Source organism: Rousettus aegyptiacus, unplaced genomic scaffold (assembly GCF_014176215.1).
Source record: "Rousettus aegyptiacus isolate mRouAeg1 unplaced genomic scaffold, mRouAeg1.p scaffold_m13_p_5, whole genome shotgun sequence".
NCBI classification, from domain to species: Eukaryota; Metazoa; Chordata; class Mammalia; order Chiroptera; family Pteropodidae; genus Rousettus; species Rousettus aegyptiacus.
The window spans coordinates 65845117-65865880 of record NW_023416308.1 but is presented as its reverse complement, the minus strand read 5'-3'; the positions used below and the strand labels follow the sequence as shown (position 1 = coordinate 65865880).

The 20764-nt window shown below is 38.3% G+C and overlaps 1 long non-coding RNA gene across 1 annotated transcript in view; it reads left to right on the top strand.

Moving 5' to 3' along the window:
* LOC118602803 overlaps nt 1-20764 on the top strand; it is a 249984-nt gene that overhangs the window by 10870 nt on the left and 218350 nt on the right. The window contains exons 3-6 of the long non-coding RNA XR_004950800.1: nt 6872-6987; nt 8618-9339; nt 11107-11177; nt 18670-19665. This is a non-coding gene — a long non-coding RNA (uncharacterized LOC118602803). The remainder of the gene's footprint in view (nt 1-6871; nt 6988-8617; nt 9340-11106; nt 11178-18669; nt 19666-20764) is intronic.

Here is a 20764-nt window from a genome sequence, read left to right as displayed (position 1 = left end):
CAGACATGTTGAATGGGACTTGGGTTCCTCGCATTGCAGGGTAGATTTCTTCTTTAAGACAAGGGGAAGCCACTAAAGGCTAAGCGGTCAGTTGCAAAAGTAAACTTGCATTTTAGAATTATTACTCTGATATAAGTTTGAGGGATACACCGAGGTGGAGGTTTGGGGGTCCAGGGAGGACTCGGGTCTCTGAACAGAGAAATAAAGACAAACTTGTCCAAACCCAGACTAAGTCTAATCGCTGAGCGGAGGTGCCAGGTGGGAAACCAGCGGGGAGATGGTGGAGACTGTGGGAAGCCAAGAGAGGTCAAGCCACCTACTTGAGAAGTGCTTTTAAGCAACTTTAGTAGACCTGGAAATTTTAGCAGAAGATCTGAAAGACAAATGTACTGTAGCAATTGTTTTATCTTACGGGACTGCACAAACAATGGCTTAAATCCCTTGTAACTATTTCCCTACCTATAGTTGAGCTTCCTCCCTGATAGTAAGAACTGGGCTGTCATCATTATTAGGATACATGCTATTATATTTCCCAGAATAGTCCTATAAAGTTGATATTGTCTCCAATTTATATGTTTGAAAATTGAGATACAGTGAGATTAATTATATAAACAGTATATCAGCAGCTGCTACACAACAAAACCCCACCCTCACCCTTCAAATCAGTGGCTTATTACTGCTCATGAGTTTATAGGTAGCTAAATGACTTTGCTGATCTTGGCTGGGCTCTCTCACCTGTCTGGAGATTGGCTGAGATAACTCAGCTCTGTTTCACATGGTCTTCTCAGGGTAAGCTGAGCATGTTCTCACAGTAATGGCAGAGACTCGATAGAGGAAACAGAAACGTAGAGAGGCCCTTTATCAAGTCTCGGCTTCAAGTTTGCTACTGCTGCTTTGGCAAAAGAAGTCACACTGCTGAGGCCAGAGTCAGAGTGGGAAGAGTCTGAAGGTTGATGCAAAGCTATGGGCACAGATAGAGGGAGGCTACTAATTAGTACCATTAATCCACTCAAGTCTACCTGAGCGAGTAGTGACAGAGTCAGGAGTTGATCTGGATTCTTCAGATTCAAAAGTATGTGCTTTTCCTACCAGACTCTCTTGCTTTGCTAATAAGCACAAGATCAAGAAAAACAATGTATATCAGTTGGGACTTTGCATCAGTAGAAACATTTTCATCAATGTGATTTTAACTGAGGCTTAAAACAGTCCTATGAGGCTGGCAGTACTGATATCTTTGTTCAAAGGAAAATATTTGGAAACCTAAAAGAGTGAATTTTCTTAGTAAGCAAAGGGTGCTCATGCATCAATAAGAAAAAGATAACTCAATAGAAAAAGAGCAAAAGGCCATAAACAAGCGATCCATAGAGAAAGAAACATAAAAGAACCAAAAAAAGAAAAAAAAAGCACACATGAAAAGATGCATATTATTCAAAATAAAAGAAACATGAGATGCAAAAAGTGAGATCATTTTCACCTATCGAATTGACGCTTTAGTTTCCACGATACCCAGTGCTGCTCGAAGACGAGAGTGGAGGCTAGAGAGTGGTGAGAGAATAAATTGCTGTGATATATTTAGAGGGTAATTTTGGCAATAATGTAAAAAATATGCATATGAAATTTGACTCAACTATTTTATTTTTAGGAATTTACCCTAACACTAGATATACGTGAGTCTACGAACATATACACAGCATTGTTTGCAATAGCCAAAGATTAAAAACCCCATAGTCACTGTTAGAGAATGGGTGATATAAATAAATTTTATTTCAATGTTGTACAGACTGGAGTGCAGGTGAAGGAATGAAGCAGATCTCTATCTTCTGATGTGGAAAGATCTCTAAGACATCTGATGAGAGAAAAGAATAGCAAGTCTGTGAATGAGACATACAATTTTCATTCATATGAAATGAAGATATACATATCCATGCTTGTGCCTACGTAGAAGTTATCTCAAAGGACACCTAAGAAGCACTTAGCAGTGGCTATTCTGAGGAGGAACCACAGGGACGGAGGAGGAAAGGACAGCTCTACTTTCTACTTCTCTCTCTTCTTCACTGTTTGAATTATTTCCCCATGAACACAAACTACTGTTGTCTAAAGAAAATAGAGAGCAGATTGAGAAGAGGTTACTGTATTTGAGTATCTCTTTTTTACTGGCGGATCTTAACTTTATAGTTGGCCAATTTGCTCAATTAGCAATTCTGTTTTACTGTTCTCATTTCCATCTATTAGGAAGACTTTATTCTTGCTCAGCATTAATACTTAAGAATGGCCAGGGATTGTTTCCAAGGAAACCCATCTATAATCAGAAGTTATTGGCATGAGCTATATGGCCACAGATAGGGTCTCGTTTCTTAGCAACTTACCCCCAAATTTCTCTTTTTAATTAAAATCATACATTTCCTTAAAAGCCTATTCATAGCAGAGACATAGAAGGTCATTTATTCTTGTTGATGAAATTCACCCCTTGAAAAAAGTCTTTGGTGAATGCGAAGTGAAATTCAAAAACATCCTCCCACACAAGGGTGCTTGCTCTCTTTGTCAAGTGCATAAATCTGTCATTGCTTTCTACCCAGCTACAATTAACCCAGTTCGGGTCTCTGACTTTGCCTTCCTCAGGGCAAGTGTGAACGGTAGATATGGATTCCTGACCTGCCTGTCCCTGGGGTTTCCTATCAAGGCTGAATCAGCTCAATTAGGGGAAGCAGCTTCCTGATGCTGGTGCCACTTTTCTGGTGACCTGAACTCAAGGCTGACAGTACTAGCCAATCATGGCCCTCTCTCCTAGTGTGTGCTGACAGAGCCCCACAACCCTTTGTCATTGCTCTGCTCTGGGAAGTCACATTACTGTGCTGGAGCTGCCTCATGGGATGAGACTTGTCATCCTGCCCTGGTGAAAACATGTAAACCATGATAAGTATCAAAAATTACATAATTGCCAACATTGCGTGTCTCCTTAAATGACCCACTGAGGGTGACAAACATCACCTCTGTGATATTCCTGATGAAAATGATGTGTTCTAAATAAAATTGTGAGGAAACATTTGGTAAACTTTATCTGAGGAATATCCTACCAAATAACTTCAAAACTGTCAAGGTACAAAAGACAGTAGTCTAAAGAACAGGACATAGTTAGAAACTGGTGAAAACATCATGTCATGTCTTTACAACTTATCTGTTTTCATGGAAGTATTCCTGGAGGGCAACATTTGTTGTTATCAGTTATTTAGACCCTTGGAGGATTCATTTTTTTAAAATTATTTCCGATGAGACTGTTGAGATTTGGACTGAGGGGATTCTGGGGTTAGAGAGGGTAGGAAGAGAGACTTAAGGAAAGGACTGTCACCCAGGAAAGGCCTATGCGGGATCTCTGGGAAGTCCTGCAAGGTCTTTGGCTCTGTGAGGGAGGGTGTCAGGAATCCCAAGGCTGAAAGGATGACAAAGGCTATGACTCAACCTTACCTACAGAGCCCTAAGTCCCAGGACCCCTGGGCGATTTGGACAGGTTGCTTCTCCATCATCCAGCAAGAACTTATCGGTGCCATCCTAGGTGCTTGGGCTATAGCCTGTGAGCAGTCTCCTATCAGTACAACAGCAGGTTTGTATTTGATGATGATCAAGCTCCCATTTGCCATAGCCTCTGACTTTATCTCATGATTCCTGCCTCTCTAGCTTTAAACTCTGTCCTGCTAGAGACAGGTTTGGGTCTGGAGGAGAACAGCGGTCATGTTTTCACTGCTCGGAGTCTTCCTGGCATGATTATTCTGGCTAATGGAGAATCTCTGCCAGGACTTTACTGATATGACTTTCAGCCTAGATGGATGATGGGCTCTCCACACCCTCAAGACTGGAGGGTGCTCTCTCACTGAATGTGCTGGGGTCTTGAAGATCCCATTTCACTGTCTACATTGAGGGAAATAAAGCTCCTAGATGGTGGCAGGTAGATATTGAGGAGCCAGGGTTGTCAGGGCTAATGATGTGGCCTGAATTTTTGTTGAGCAGGTTTCTTTGAGGCTGACTCCCATAGGCTTGCTCCCTCAAGCAAGAGAGTGATCTCAGTCTCCCTTGCTGGGTGGCAGATGGTGAAACCCTGGATGCTGGAGGTGAGAGAGGGAATGATGACAGCCACTTTGGCCCAGTTGACAAGCTTCAGGGCCTAATTATAACCCACCAGGACACTTCAATATGGAGTGAGTTTGGAGACACAAGAAAAAAGGAGTGATCACAATATGAGTCGAGAGAGGCAATCAAAGGCAAACATTGGGAGGAGATAAGGGAGGAGTGGTAGTACCTGAGGCTGGGAGTCTGAGTTTGGAGACAGACCAATCTGGGTTATTAACCTCTCTCTCTAAGCTTCAGCTTTCTGATCTATCAAAGGGGGAGTTGTGATAATACTTTCCTCAGGGCATTATTTTGAGATTAAATAAAATAATGCAGGTTTTAGCATTCACTTTGTCACCTAACAAGTGCTCAAGAATGTCAGCTGTTTTTATAATAATTATTATTATTTAATCACATTCTGTGCCAATCATTGCAATAGGTCGACAATTTAAAAAGTTTTTTAGCAATGAGCAATGCACCTTGAATACACTGCTCATTTACATAAACAATTGCAGCTAGAAAGATCTACCAAGATTATCTATTCTGAGTTTTAGTGCCCTAACCTGCAAATTGGCCAATGAGCCCTGCCCTATATGATTGCTATGAAAATTAACTAAAAATGGTGCCCCTGGCAGAGACGGTGGGAACCTGGAGCTCTCTCATGATGGCTAAAGACAGGGTTCTAGGGAAGCAGAGAGCCCTTGCTCGAAAGATGTGGATAGAATGTCAGACACAGGAAATGAAAGCTGTCAGAGAGGAAATGGACAGAGGAAGTCTGTTTAGCTATGAGACCTGACTGCCATGGTGGAGATACTCCCAGGGTGCTGAGCAGCCGCCGTGAGGTTGCTTTCCCTTCACTTCATCTCAGACTGGAATTCAGAGTCTCCTTTTCTTTGGTTATGTGCCACTGATTGGAGTTAGGTGTTATTTTCCTAGCACAAACCACACCTATATTGCATTGCCTACAATTTCCAGTATTGATTCCTTTAAAATAGACTCATCCTAAGGATGCAAGAAAATCAATCAAACCTTATAATCCTTCTGGAGTTTTATTATTTTTCCTGTATATTTTACAGATGTCTCTCCCGCACCTTTATCAAGTTTTCTCAAAGTAGTTAACTTAGTTTCCATAGAAACAAAAACTCTCTTCCTTTTCGCACTGGAAGTTCATAATTTTTTCTAGGATTTAATGAAATGATTTAATTACAAAACAGGTACAATGAATAGATGTAGGTATAGATGAAACTGATTCTTAGTATTATGCAACTCAGCTGGGGGCGTGGAGGAAGTAGACACACTGGAGAGCAGCTGCTAGCTGTGGGTGTCGGGCGCCATAATCAGTCAGTACATTTTACAGGAAATGGGGAGCACCACATAAACTGACTAGTTGGTTAAGCAAAGGTCTGTAAATGAGCTTCTTGTTACAGATTCTGTAAAGCACCATCCTTTCTCTTGGCGGTGGCCTTTATGCATTGTTCTTTTTGTCAGGAAGGCCCATCTCATCAATTTCTATTGCAACCGTTTTGCCAGGCCCATACTTATTTTACTTCATGACTTACTTTAGGGATTCTTTCTTTGTCAACCCTTCTTCTCTCCTCTCTTACCTTACTACCCCTAAAACTATCTGCTAAACATCTGTGCACTTTTTGTATTTCCTCTCCTATAAAGATGGAAAAATTCTGGATTCCCTCTTCCATCCTCCCACTTCTATGAGAGCACACCCCCAATCTACTGCATTTAGTTGGTCACTCTCTGTCCCTTTCACTAGTATTTGAGCGTCTTGATGGATGGGCCTGCGTCATATTCTACTTTATTTCCCAAGCGCCAAACCTAGGGCCTGACACATATTTTTTCATTAACAGTTCATTGAATGATTTGCAATCCTTTTCAAACTAGTTTGCATATAGTCCAGTTCCACAGTAGTGTAGCACAGCAGTCTCCAACCCCTGGACAGCAGACCAGTACCAGTCCATGGCCTGTTAGGAACCGGGCCGCACAGCAGGAGGTGAATGGCTGGCAAAGAAGCGAAGCTTCATCTGTATTCGCAGCCGCTCCCCAGAGCTAGCATCATCACCTTAGCTCCACCTCAGATCATCAGACATTAGATTCTCATAGGAGCACTGTTCCCTGGTGCCAAAAAGATTGGGGACTGCTGGTATAGCGGATAGATACTCACAGTTCAGTAATCAAAAATAATTTCAAAATGGCCTGAGCTTTTTATTTGCATTTTTTGAATGTAATAAGCAACCACATGGCTTAAAACTCTTTTTCTAAGCTTTTATTCACTTAAGTTTATTACTACGTGGTTTCACAGGCATTGGCTTGGGGAAAGACCATAGAGAATCACATATGTGAGGTTTTTATGATCCAGTCCTGGAAATGGCACACATTCCTTTTACTCAGACTCCTAAAGCCGGAACTCACTCTGTGTCCTCTCTCCCTCAGTTTTAAAAGAGGCTATGAAAGGTAATATAGCAGCATCCCAGGCAGATTAAATTACCGAGTCATGGGGGTAAACATAGCTTCAACATTATTAAATAAGGTCAAAATATTTTGAAAGTGGTGTGCTAATTTGTGCTACCATCAGCATTGGATGAGAATTCCTGTTGTCCTACCTTTTGGCCAATATTTGTTGCTCATCTTTGGGCCTCCACGATATCCTGTATGGTAATGTCTATTGTAGTGTATACTACCTTACATGGTATATATGTGTCTCCTTTATAAGACTGTGACCTCACTGATGGAAGTTACTCTGTTCTTTCATTGCAAGTACTCAGCAATCCCACCCTAGGTATGTACCCAGAAGAAAGGTGTGGACACGTGCAATGATGTTCATGGCAACGTAAAAAGGTAGAACCTAGAAGCAACTCAAATACCCATTGAGAGGTAAATGAATTCTATACATAAGTGAAAATGAACAAACTATAATTACACAGAGCAATGTGGATAAGCTTTAAAAACATAATACTGAGCAAAAGAAGTATATATTATATGAATCCATTTATATAAAGTTCAAAAGCAGATGAATCTAGACAATAGAATTTAGGGTTACATAGTTGGGTGGTGTGAGTTTAAAAGAAAGGTAGCAATAACTATGAAAATCAGGTTACTGTTAAGGAGAAGGGAGGGGGTTGTGACTGAGGAGACCCTTACAATGTCTCTGTAGAGGGGAATTAGGAAGGCTGATATAGGGCTTTAGGGATCAGAGTTTGTCATAGAGCAGTTTTAGGAGAGAAGTTAATTAACATGGTCTGGGCAAATATTGAGCAGAAGTTTTAAACTAGGTGAGTTGTTGAAACACTGTTACTAACTTTGGAACATTTGAGTCTGTGAAGAATTTTTATTACTGTGGCTTTTGTCTTGAAAAATACATTTCCAGGAGCTGGTGATAAAATAATCACCAGGATCCGGTGTTAAAATAATTTGCACAGTGATGATTTGTATTACATGCCATAGTGTGGCAGAATTTATCTGTTATGCAACTCATGGTCAATCTGTTTTTGCAAATTTTGGTTTTTGATTTATTTCTGAGGGCATACAACAGGCTTCTGGACTACAGGTAATATTCAACTTCTTGATCTGGGCACTTATTTTTCATTTATGTCATTGTGCATTTGTATTTTTTCACTTTTCTGTGTCATATTTCAAATTAAAAATTATATGCATATTAATTTATTTAAATGTTTGTGCATAAAGATACAAATAAAATATTGAAAGGATATGTGCCAAAATGTAAAATATGGCTATTTCTACATAGCAAGATTATGATTTCTAATTTCTTTGTACATCAGTTGATCTTGAGAGATTAGGTGGGTTTACTTAAACAATAGATTAAAGCGATGATAAGGTAACTTCTAGTGGTTCAAATTTGTTTTTGACTTAAATCAGTTCATATTTTTTGAATTCAGTTCTATGCAGTTCTACCATCACTAATCTAACAGGTATTTATTACCTACCATGTGATAGACACTACACAAATGCTAGAAAAACAGACGTGAAAATCATGTTAACTCTCTTCGAGGATCTTGTGAGGGGGAAAAAAGCCCTAATACACACATAACCAAAATACATGCCAAATGTGACATTCTAAGATAGAGGATAAACAGAATCTATGTGAATACCAGAGGGAGGAACAAGTGACCAGGATTGGGGAGCTGTGGGAAGGCTTCAGAGTAGAGGAACTCCTGAGTTGTACCTTGGGAAATGAAGAGGATTTTGATAGATGGAGTAGGAGTAGAGATAATGAAAGGTAGATCTGGCAAAAAGAACATCAGGGATAACGATGCTGAGTGTGGATGAGTGTGATGTGGACAGGAGGGATGGTGAATGGAAGATAGGGCCTTGAGGGCTGTGGTGTGTTTGAAGGAGATGGAGCTGGGGGGCAGATGGAAGATAAGGTTAGACAGGTAGTCTGGGCTCCGATTTTGAAGGACTCTGGCACCTCTCTCTCTTAAACACTCTCTCTCTCTCTCTCTCTCTCTCTTTCTCTCTCTCTCTCTCTCTCTCTCTCTCAAAGTAATAAAGGACTCTGACAGATTTGAAGCAGAGAAGCAACTTGGTCATGTCTTAAAAGGATGACTCAAGCAGGTGAGTAGAAGAATAAACAGAGAAAGAAAAACCTAAAAGGAGGGAAACTATTCAGGAGGTTGTTAGAATAGTCATCACTAACCTTCCCCACTAACAAAAAAATGCCTGAAGTTAAAACTGGGGCTATAGCCATTAGATTGAAGAGGAGAGAATCGACTGACACGATTTACTGTTCAAATTGGTGGTGAGTGAGGAAGGAGGAAGAATTGAGATGGTCTTAGGAACAAGCCTGTGTGGTTTGTTAAGTGGTGTGCTTCTACTGTGAATACAAAGGGTGTACAGTGTCTTTAATTTAAGTGTGTTGAAACTTCGAAGGAGAAAGGAAGAGGCCCTCCATGTTTAACATTATGTATGCTTGCTAACTTGACAGAAGTTTTGAGTCTCCCAGACTGTCTGATAGAATCACAGTTCCCACGCAGTGTTGGATTTCTTTCGTATAAAAATAAATGAGCAAACTGTGATAATACCCGAATGTATCCCTTTCCCAGCAGAAGAAAACATTGTTCCCACCTAACTCAAAACCCCAGTTTGGAGCCCTCCAATCTATGGTTGCATCCCTTTCTGGATGGGAATTTCATGCGAGGAGCTGACAAAGTGGCCCATCCTCCCTGGGAGAACATCCTACCAGAATCAGCTGTTGGGTAAAATGAGGTACGGTTGTCCACATTCCCCTGTAACCTTGTTGTGCTGTCAGATTCCTCCCATCTGCACATTCTCTGTGAACCAGGATCTGTAACCCAAGATTTCATCTTTGATGAGAAATTTCGTTCATTGTTTGAATGTTTAAATTTAACTCCCCAAACTCAGAGATTAAATATCACTGTGCAAAAAGTTTCCATTAATCATTGTAAAGATTGTGTCACAGAAGGTGATGACAAAATCTTCTGGAGCCTCTTGGTCCTTTATCTGCCATCATCATCCTTTTTTCCTGCCAAATGCAGACATTAATCTTCCTGTGGCCAGAATAGAATGATTCCCTGGTACCCGCAAATTCATCACTAGCTAGCTCATGGATAAATATATTCCATACATGAGATTGATTTCCACCCCCAATATTTTTCACCTCCATCTAAATTAGAAAAAGAATGCATTTACTTTTCTATAAAAAAAATTATTTGAAAAGTGATGGGGTGGAAAAGAAATGTGAGGAAGCTTTTGGGATTTTTAAGACTTGGTTTTGATCCTCTCTTGGATTCGAGCAAATCTCTTAATATCTCAGGGCCTCATTTTGTTAATTTATAAATTGTAATAATAATAATAATAATAACACTAATAATATCCCTGCATAACTACCCCTTGGGGTGGTTGGATCAACTGCAATAATATATGGGAAGACAGTTTGTAAATTGCAAAGCTCTTCATAAATGTCATATATCAGAATTATTCAATGACAGTACAAATTTTAGTCTTGAAGGGCAAATGTCTTTTTCTATCTTTTATGACTCTTATGCATATTCGTTTGTCATTGACTTAAAATATTTATCGAGTGCCTATTTTATGATTGCTTTGTGCTAGAAACAGAGTTGACAGTAAATATGGCAGAAAATTTATGTCAGAATCAAAAAGGTTCTTACAGAGCTGAGAAAGTAGCATCAACATCTCTTTAGAGAATAAACATGGCTTCATGTTGGATGTGTTGAAAGGAATGGTATATGGTAGTGATTCCCAAGGATGGTTGGGAGGTAGATTCACCCTGGGAGCCCATAGAAAGTATAGGTTCCTACTGACTTAGAATATGTGAGGATAGATTCAGAAATCTTTTGTTTTCTTTTTTGGCAAGATCCCATGGAGAATTCTTAGATAGCTAGCTGAGTCAGTCATAGATGATACAGATGTAGGAGTATCGTGGAGAGAGGGCTCAGTGAGGCTCCAGTGACTGAGGAGGAGAAGGGTTGTTTTCCTGGATAAGGTGGGCCTCAGGTGGGCCTCAGGGCCTCGGAAGTGATGAGAAGGGCTTGCACCCACGATTCTTTCCATTGCCTTGACCTCAGTAACCCTTACTGCTCCTTCATGATTCAGTAACAATGCCACCTTTTCTGACAAAGGTTTTCTGACTCTATGGCATGGGGCCGGGAACACCTCTGGGCTCCCCTAAAACTTACTTATACCACCCACCACTCATCATGCTAGTTACCAGTTATATGTTCACTTGCTTGCCTCCCCTCCAGACTGTGCATTCAATGTAAAAGGAAGATGTGCTTTGTCTCTACTTGGCACAGTGTCTGACACACAGTAGGCATTCTTTGGGCAGAAGAAACAGTGTAAGCTAAAATTAGAAAGTGATATTGACCTTGGTGTTTTGAGGGCACATGAAGAGGCCATGTGAGGACTATAGCTGGAGAACAGAGATGGGTATGAAATTGGCTTTTTTTTTTTTTTTTTTGTACGGCTTTGGATTCATCCCTTCACCCAACACAGGTCGAACACCTACAGTGTACCAGGCATCGGCTGATAAGAAAAAACCACCTTCTCCCTAGTGGAAGAGTAAGGTATGTAAACAAAAAGTTACCCACCAGGCATTGCTGGGCAACAGAGCAGGGGAAACGGTAGTGAGCAGACCAGCATGCTCTAGCAGCCCAGGGAGTGGAAAACAAGCACTGCGGAGAGGTGTTAGGAAAAATGTGACTGATGGCAGGACATCTGAGCCTGCTCCTGAGGGAAGAGGAATAGGATTTCATCAGGTATTGACAGGAGTAAAGGGCAGGAATCTTAGAGGCCTTTCCATCGAAAAATCATACTTGAAGCTTGAATCCTCTACCTGTAATCAGTCAACTTATATTTGAACACCTTCAATTACAGGAAATTTTCTGCCCACAAGGTAGCTCTCTACTTTGAACAATTCAAGCTATTGAGCTAAGGTTTGTCAGGCAGGCCATGGCTGTGATATGGACTATATGCTGATGTGAATGAGGTGGCTACTCTGACCCCTCCATCTGCATGTGCACCCTGTCAGCTTTCACTAGAGTCTTGACCTTAACCTTTACTAGAGATCATGTGTATTTTGCTCATCACTGGATACCCAGTACTAGTACATTGCTTGGACAGAGTGGACACCCAATGAAATTTGGTGACTAATGAATAAACACCAAGAAAGAAGAACAGCATTCCTATAATACTCTTGTTGCAGCAGTGGCTGAGAGCCTTGGTGGACGGAAAAGTGAGGGTGGGTGTTCTGAGATGAATCAAGGCAGCCTTAAGTCATAAGCGCTGAGATTCAGGTGCCACTTGTGTCATTATCTTCTTAAAACTGTCCATTATTTCACGATTTGCTCAACTAGGATTGTGAAAGCGTAGGTGATGCAACATGACAGAATCTGGCGAGAGCCTACCCAAAGTCAACCAGCATCTTATGGTAGCTTATTCCAGTTTCTCAAGTCTCTTTGTAGGTTTTAACATAACTGCTTCAAAGGAATAAACCTCTGTGCTATGATAGACAGGGGATAGTGAAATAAGAGTAAATCATTCTTGGAATTGAGGCTATATTCTCATTGGAAATTGTACATGGTTGATGATTTCAGAACTGAGATCACTGTAAAATAAGCACAGAAGATGTGTCCCTGCGCCTGGAGTCGCAGTAAATCGGGAAGGAGAAATCCAGGTTCCTTCAGGCTTTCCCCTGACTCGATTAACAAATTTGGGCAAGTCATGTCAACTCTGGGACTTAGTATACTCATTGAAAAGTGAGGGAATTCACTTGGATTTGTAAAACTGCGTGCGCTAAAACCCATAAGTCACTGAGGTGTCTTAAGACAGGAAATGACATGGGTCAAAGTACCCTAGCAAGTATGTGAATCGGGTCAAACTGCGTGAAGAGTGTTTTTACCACTGAAGTAAGTTGTGTACTATGATCGAATCACCTTTCTTGACTTTTTTCCCCCCGGATTTATTAATTGCAGGCTTTTTTTTTTTTTTTTTTGGTCTCTTGCCTACAATTTAATAATATTATTATAAATTCTAACTCATTTAAAGACTGTGAGCCACATGGTCAAACTCACCAGGTACTCTAGTATTCTATTGATCTTTGCCCCTACCACCCTCCCCCACCCCCACAACGTGCACCCCAACCCTCCTTTCTGAAATCCTTTGTCTTTCTGATATGGTCTGGACTGGGGAATTTTCAAGGTCCACCTCACAGCTATCACCCTGGGGCTTCCCTCTACCTTTCTCCCCTATTAGATCTCCTGTTTCTCGGATTCTACCTTTTGGTTATAATTTTTAAAATTAAATATACTGGGGTGACATTTGTTAATAAAATTATATAGGTTTCAAGTGTATGATTCTATAATACATCATCTGTATATTGCAGTATGTGTTCAACACCGAAAGTCAGATCTCTTTCTGTCACCATATATTTGACCCCCTTTACCTTTTTCTCCCTCCCCCCTCCTCCCTTTCTCTCTGGTAACCACTATACTGTTGTCTGTGTCTATGAGTTTTTGTTTGTTTGTTTGTTTTATTCATTTGTTGCTTTCAGCTTTTTATCCCACATATGAATTAAATCATATGTTTCTCAACTTTTTATGTCTGACATTTTGCTTAGCATATTGTTCTCAAGATCTATTCATGTTGTCAAAAATGGCAGTATTTCATCTTTTCTTATGGCTGAGTATGTTCCATTGTATGTATGAACCACAGCTTCTTTATCAATCATCTATAGAAGAGGGTCCTATTTTTTGTTTTGCTTTATTTTCTCACTTTGATGGAGAACATCATCTAGTAAATCCAGAAAAGGGATTTAAGAAAAGTAATTTTTCGAGTAGTTGTATGTATGAAAATGTGTGTGTGTGTTTTTTTTTTCCCCCATACTCACGCTTTCACAACAGCAGGTCTGGTCATAATTCTGGGTTAGAAATCTCAGAATTGGGAAGGCTTTGCTGCATTAAATTTTAGCTTCCACTGTTGCTGTAAGTGATACAATACTGATTCTTAATCTTCGGTACATAGCTTCTGTTTTTCTTTTTTCTCTGTTGGTTTTAGAGTCTTCTCTTTGTCTGCAAAATTCTGAAATTTGACATTGATATACCTCTTTCCAGCAGAGTAGGAATGCTTAACTCAGAAACTCAGATCCTTTTGTTTTAGAAAAATTTCCAGTATTATTTCTTCTAGCCCTTTCTTTTTTTTCTGATTCTGGAATACTACATTGGACCTCCTACATTGATCCTCTAATTGCTTTATCTTTTGTCAAAAGAAAGTTCAGAGAGCTTTACTTGATATAAATATTTCATTGAGCTAGAAATCTACTGTTTATAAACTGGAAGACTTCCAACCCAAAACTGGTATGAAGGTCAGAGGCATAACACTACAGCTGGCTTCTAAAGGAAGAGCAAGGAAATTGTTAACCTTTATGATGATTGATTATTACAATGGGTATAGCAGCAGATTGGTTAAAGTGATATATTATTTTAGGAAGATGACTTAAGTTTTGATTATGATTATCAGAGATATTTATAAGAAATAACCTAAGTTAAGTTTCACTTACATTCATGAAAAATAAAACTAAATTAAGTTTTGCCTATATGATTTAAATGGTTTTGTCTAATCAGAGGATATTCAAGACTGATCTCCATTTTATTTTATTTTAACACTTTTCCCATGTATTATTCCATCACTTGATCTACTTTTCCAGACCTATCCTCAATTTTCTCTTTCAATCATTCTATTGAATTTGTATTTCTTCTATCATGTTTTTAATTTACTAGGGTTTTTTTTTTCTATAAATATTCTGTTACAAACATTGTTTTATAAAATAGATCCTATTCTTCCTTTCCTGGCAATCTAAAGATGTCAATTGCGGTTCTCTAAATTATTTCCCTGTATTTCTTTTTGTTTCTGTTGAGTTGAGTTGCTTTTTAAAAAAATGTTTATTTTGGTCTCTGTTTTTCATGTCGAGGACTTTATACAAATGTCTGGTGATTCTTAGCTGCTCATTTATGTTAAGAGTGGCACCTTAAACAGCATGTCACTGGAAATTCTCTCAGTGTATGAGAAGAGTTTGATGACTGGTGTGTGAACTTCGCCGTAGGTTAATTTGGTGGGGACTTCCCAGGACTTTTTGTTGGGAAAGTCTCAAATACCTGTGCTATAGACCCTTCCCGTGGGCCATTCGACTTTTCCAGGAAACTAGTCTCTTGAGGGGGAGGAACACAACTAACTAACAGCATCCTGGAGCCTGGTAGTACTAGTGGAATGAGAAATCTCAAATTTCAAGATACAGAGCTTATCATTTAATTTCCTTGTTTTCAGTATAGCCCTCTTCCACTATACTTGGTAACCCCTAATTAAGAAATGCTTCACATCAGTTTCTTCCATAATAATTCTCCCGTTCCCTGCCTGAATGGGAGAGGTAATTTTCTGGCTTCAAAGAATGAGAGTGGGGACCTGGGATTCTAATTGATTATTAAAGAAACTTTCATGAACCCTCTTGCTTCACACTGGCTTGTGGTGGGTGGAAGCTGGCACCTTCGTGCAGCAGCCTCCCTGGAGCCATGCAGCACCAATAGCCATGACTTCCTGACATCTTTTTCTGTAGCACCCGATATTCAGGCTTCCTCAGGGCCGCTAACACCTTCTTCCACTTTCCCTCTTCTAAAAATTTGCTGACATCTGTCTCTCTCTCATTCATTGCCCTTGTAGGTTTATGCTTTTCGAATTCCTGTGGTATTTTAGAAAGGTGCAGAGTGAGAGACAGTGATAACCATAAGGTTTCAATCTATCACTTTAAACCGGAAGCCCAGATGGACTTTTTATTAAAGTGATTTTTTCCTGTCATGCCTGAGTTATTTTTTACTATGGGCAACTTTACTAAATCTAAAATCATGATGCTAAAATAGAACTGTTTCCTCTGATAACAATCCCCACCCCCTTCTCTCTCTCTCTTCCAATGAAATTTTCCATTAAAAGGCAAATCTTGAATTTGAAATAGAGTTCCAGCTGTTTCAATTTAAGATGAAAATGTGACCAATTCAAACATATTTTTTTTTCACATTTTCTGAATCTAGGAGTCTATTTCTACTCTATATGACTATAAATTAGAAATTCTCTTTCACCCACATCTTGTGCTTTTGAGATGGGCCAAATCTGCATTGGTCTGCATAACGTTGCCTCCTTTATTAAGCCGTTTTCATCTGTGGCCCATTACAGATAATTTGAGAATACTGCTGTCCTCTGTAAATGACTACATACCAAATATGAGTTTGGAAACAGAACAAAGTGTCAGTTCTTGCATAAAATAAAGAGGCAATATTAAAAAAAAATATATGAAATGATGACTCCATGCAACAGGTAGCAACCCAGGGAGTTTTTACCTCAACGCTTTTAGTTGACTGAAAAAAAAAAAAAGATGCAGAGTTTAAGCACACTAAGTCATGCTGAATCCTGAAGGAGAACTGGAAGTTTAGTGTGCTTTCCAATTAATTGAAGTGAAGTTCAAAGAGATCATGTCATCTGTCTTTGGTGCCATTATCTGAAGCATCATATGAGGTGGATATGTCTTGGGACTGAACTAGAGTGATCCCAAGAAGCCTTTCTTGATTGCTCAGCATGAAGTAATTGCTCCATAGAATGACCCCATAGCATCAGGCACATCCTCTATTTCTACATTTGAAAATTACTTTTTACTTTCCATAAAACAGCATTTATTGCTCTTCTCTGATTATAAAATTCATAGATGTTCATTGTTAAGATACTTTTAAAAATACAAAAAGAAATCACACAAAAAATGAAAAACCATTAGATAACACACAATTCTGAGATAATCTATTTTTCAATGTATGTATATACAGTTTTGAAAAACAAAATTCATCTCTTTCTAGATGTATTTTGTAATGTACTATTTTTACTATTTTTTTCATTTGACATTTTCCTGTCATTATTTTCTTAAATTAGATTTTTAACATACCTTTATAGTATTTATTTTTTTAAAAAATATAAATTTTGGTTTCAACTCTGACATATAAAGAGCTTGGAAGTTGTCACTCCCATCCTCACAAAGGGAAAAAGCAAACAAACAGAACAACAATTAGTCTGTACATAGATCCTATGCCTTTAAAGAAACTTACCCCAAATGGATTATAAACCTAAATATAAGTGGACAACTATAAAACTTCTAGAGGATAACACAGCAGAAAATTGAGGTGGCCTTCAGTTTGGTGATGAGATTTTAGATATAAGATTTTAGATACCAAAAACACAATCATGAAGGCAGTAATAGATAAGTTTAACTTTATAAGAATTAAAATTTTCTGCTTTGCAAATGACAGTATTAAGATAATAAGATATATGTCACATACTGGAAAAAATATTTTCAAAACACATGCCTAATAAAGGACTTGTATACAAAATATACAACTGCCTCTTCAAACTCAACAATAAGAAAACAACCCAATTAAAAAATGGGCAAAATATCTCTATGGACACCTTACCAAAGAAAATATACAGATGACAAGCATATTACTCAACATAATATGACATTGGGAAATTTCAAATTAAAACAACAGTGAGATATTACAACATACCTATTAGAAACCTAAATTCCAAATCACTGACACTACTAAATGCTGGCAAGGATATGAAGCAATAGGAATTCTTATTCATTTCCTGATAGGAATGCAAAATGGTACAATCAGTCACTTCGACAGTTTGGCAGTTTTTAACAAAACTAAACATTATTTTACCATATGATCCAGCAATCACACCCCTTGATATTTATTCAAATGAGTTAAAAATTCATGCTATATTCATACAAAAATCATTGCACACTGATGTTTATAACAGCTTTATTTCTAATTGCCCAAATATGGAAGCAACCAAGATGTCCTTTAATAGGTGAATGGATAAATAAAGTGTGGTACATCCAGACAATGGAATATTATTAAGCACTGAAAAGATATGACCTATCGAGCTGTGAAAAGGCATGGACCTTAGGTGCATAATACTAAGTAAAAGAAGCCAATTTGAAAAGGTCGCAAACATTTGATTTCGACTGTATAATGTTCTGGAAAAGGTGGAAATGTAGAAACAGTAAAATGATCAGTGTTTGCCAGGGGTTAGGAATAAGAAGGGATGACTAGCCAAGCACAGAAGATTTTTAAGACAGTGAAATGGCTCTGCATAATTAATGGTGGATACATGTCATTATAGATTTGTCAAAATATATAGAACATACAACACTGAGAGTGAATCCTAATGTAAATTATGGACTTTGGGTAGCAATGACATTGCAGTGTAGATTCATCCATTGTAACAAATGTACCACTCTGGTACAGGATGTTGACAGGGAGAGGCCATGCATATGTGGAGGAAGGGATTGTATGGGAACTCTGTATGTCTCCACTTAGTTGTGAACTTAACTCTTCTCTAAGAAATAAGTATTTATTTTAAAAATCTCCCTTTTTTTTTACCTCATATTTCTTCATGATGAAGTCACTTATAAAAATATTCGTTTGGATGTAAGTAAATTTAGTTTATTAAATCAGTCCCCATGTGTTGGATATTGAGGCTATGTCTCCTAATTTTTAGCACAATGAACCTTCTTCCACATAGATTTTTTATGTACATTTTATCAATATATTATCATTGTCTTTAGCCCCCCTGAACTGTAAGTTCCTTGAAGGTGGGGCTCTAAATACCTATATATGCTCAGAGTCTGTACAGAGTGAGGTACCCAGTAGGTACTTACTACATACTTTTTGAGTAAGTGAATGCACTTATATTTTCTCATGTAGAATGACCCTATGGGATTTCATATTGATCTCTATACCAGGCATCCTGCTTAATGCTACAAGTTCTTATACTTAAACAAACACATGCACACTGCCTGCGAAAGTCAAACATGTATTTGAAAGGAATTATAGCATTAATTTATTTACAGATTCATCTAATGGAACTTAGATACTGGAATACAGTAAAAAAAAAAAAAACTAGACACACTAGTCTACCATTTTGAATTCCAACTTCCTCTTTTTCTTCTTTCTTTTTTTTTAGAAGAAAGCACAGATCATCCATATCTTATGAGAACATGACTTGGGAATGGGCTTTAAATATGAATCTATGCCTAAATTTCAGGTAAGATCTAATTGAATTGCAGAAGGATGGAAGCAGAGTTGGAAGAAAAATTAGAGGGCCTTCTAGCCCTTTCTTACTGGATGAATTACCAAAAAGGTGGACATTTATTCTCTTCCTAATACTGTGGGATTCTGCTGGTTAGAACATTCCTTCTAATTGAACTCCATTCTATAAACATGGTATATGTACTGAATATTGGAATCTAGATAAATAAGATACGCTCTTTTTCCTGAAGAACTTCACGATTTTCTAACATCTTCATAGAGACAAATCTTTGTGGCACAGAGGACTGTTCATATCCTTGATCACTGAATGCTACATTTTTAATGAATATAGACTACCAATGAGTTTGGTATTTTTGGCAGCCAAAGTATAATATTGATTCCTACTAAATTTATAGGTCTAATCTCTTATGAACTGCTATCAATTTTGAAACTTAAGTGCAGGAAGTTACATTTGCACACTTAAAGTCTATCTTGTTAGACACACTTAGCCCTTAATCCCAACCTGTTGTGATGCTTTTTCTCACCTTGAATTAGCCAATTATTATATTGGTTATTTCTCAGCTTTGTTTTATATTAATAGACTTTGTTACTATGAGAGTCAGTAAGAATAGATTCAGGTCTACTGAAGGATAAATGAGTCCTGAATCCTAGTGGCTAATAAAATCCAAAAGCTTGTTTCTTGCTTATGTTACAGTTCATCATGGGTTGGCTGGGACTCTGCTCCATGTCTCTTCACTCCAGAAGCCAGGCTGAGAATCTTCCACCTCGAATATTACTGGTTAATGTGGAGGAAGAAAGAGGACTCTGGAAGATCTCAAACCAGCTATTAGAGGCTCCAGTCTGGAAGAAATACACATTACTTTTGTTCATTAGCTGGAATTAGTTTTATGATCTCATTAACCACATGGAGGTAAGAAATTGCAATTCTATCATATGCTCAGAGATATTTCATGAAAAGTGCCATTGACTATCACAGTATCATCTTTAGGTTCTTGACACAGTAATTAATAAAAATGTTGGCTAAGATAAGACCTAAAGAACATCTCTATAGTATACTCCTAGGGATCTCGTTTAAGATGGGTATGGGTGTGTTAATCGTATCCTTTAGGTATGTTTTTCCAACAAGGCACAATTTTACTTGATGTACTATCTTCTGGGTTATACTTTTTCATTTTATTCACAGCATATTGCAAGAGATGAAGGCATAGTCCTCAATATAGTTTGTCTGCAGTAGGTTATATGTCTTTGTGTAATGAAAATGGCCTTGATTTTTGATTTTTTGAATCTGAGTATGGTTTTTGCTTTATCATTCTCTAGTCTTGTAAGCACTGGCAAATAAATATAACCTTCGGGCCTCAGGTTTTTTTGTTTATAAAATTATGATCATTAAAAAATTTTCTTCTATCTATAAAATTCTAAGAAAAATTATCTTGCTCTTTCGACTCAATGACTATTTATAAAATAAATAAGGTACTCTGTTGCGATTAGCTTTACAGGTTCTGGTGACTATTAACTCTATTTTTAGCTCATAACATCCAGATTCTACAGGGGGAAAGAAGAGACCAAGACATAGCACTAGATGGGCTTCTGAGGTGGGGAAAAATATGGGGGATGACACAGTTTAGGGTGTTGAAGGAGGGAAGGAAAGAAAGAAAAATGGGGTATTATTTCTGGAGAGGACCATAGACTTCTCTGCAGTGAATATCAGCAAAGCATTCCAAATATAGTAGCTATATCACTATTATAATTATCTGCTCCTTCCTTATGAGATTATACTTTTGTGTACCATTAATAGTAGACTAAACTTTGTGATTTACTTTGGCCAATAAAATGTGAATGGAAGTCATTTATATCAAGTAGAATTGTTAAGAGACATCATATGGTTCTATTATTGCTCCTTTCCCCAATGCACAAAATTGGCATGTCCCAAATGGGGTTTTTTCCTTCAGTCTGGGTCCAAGGAAGAAGAGGACAAATGAAAGAGAGCTACAGCTAACCTGACAGGTAAT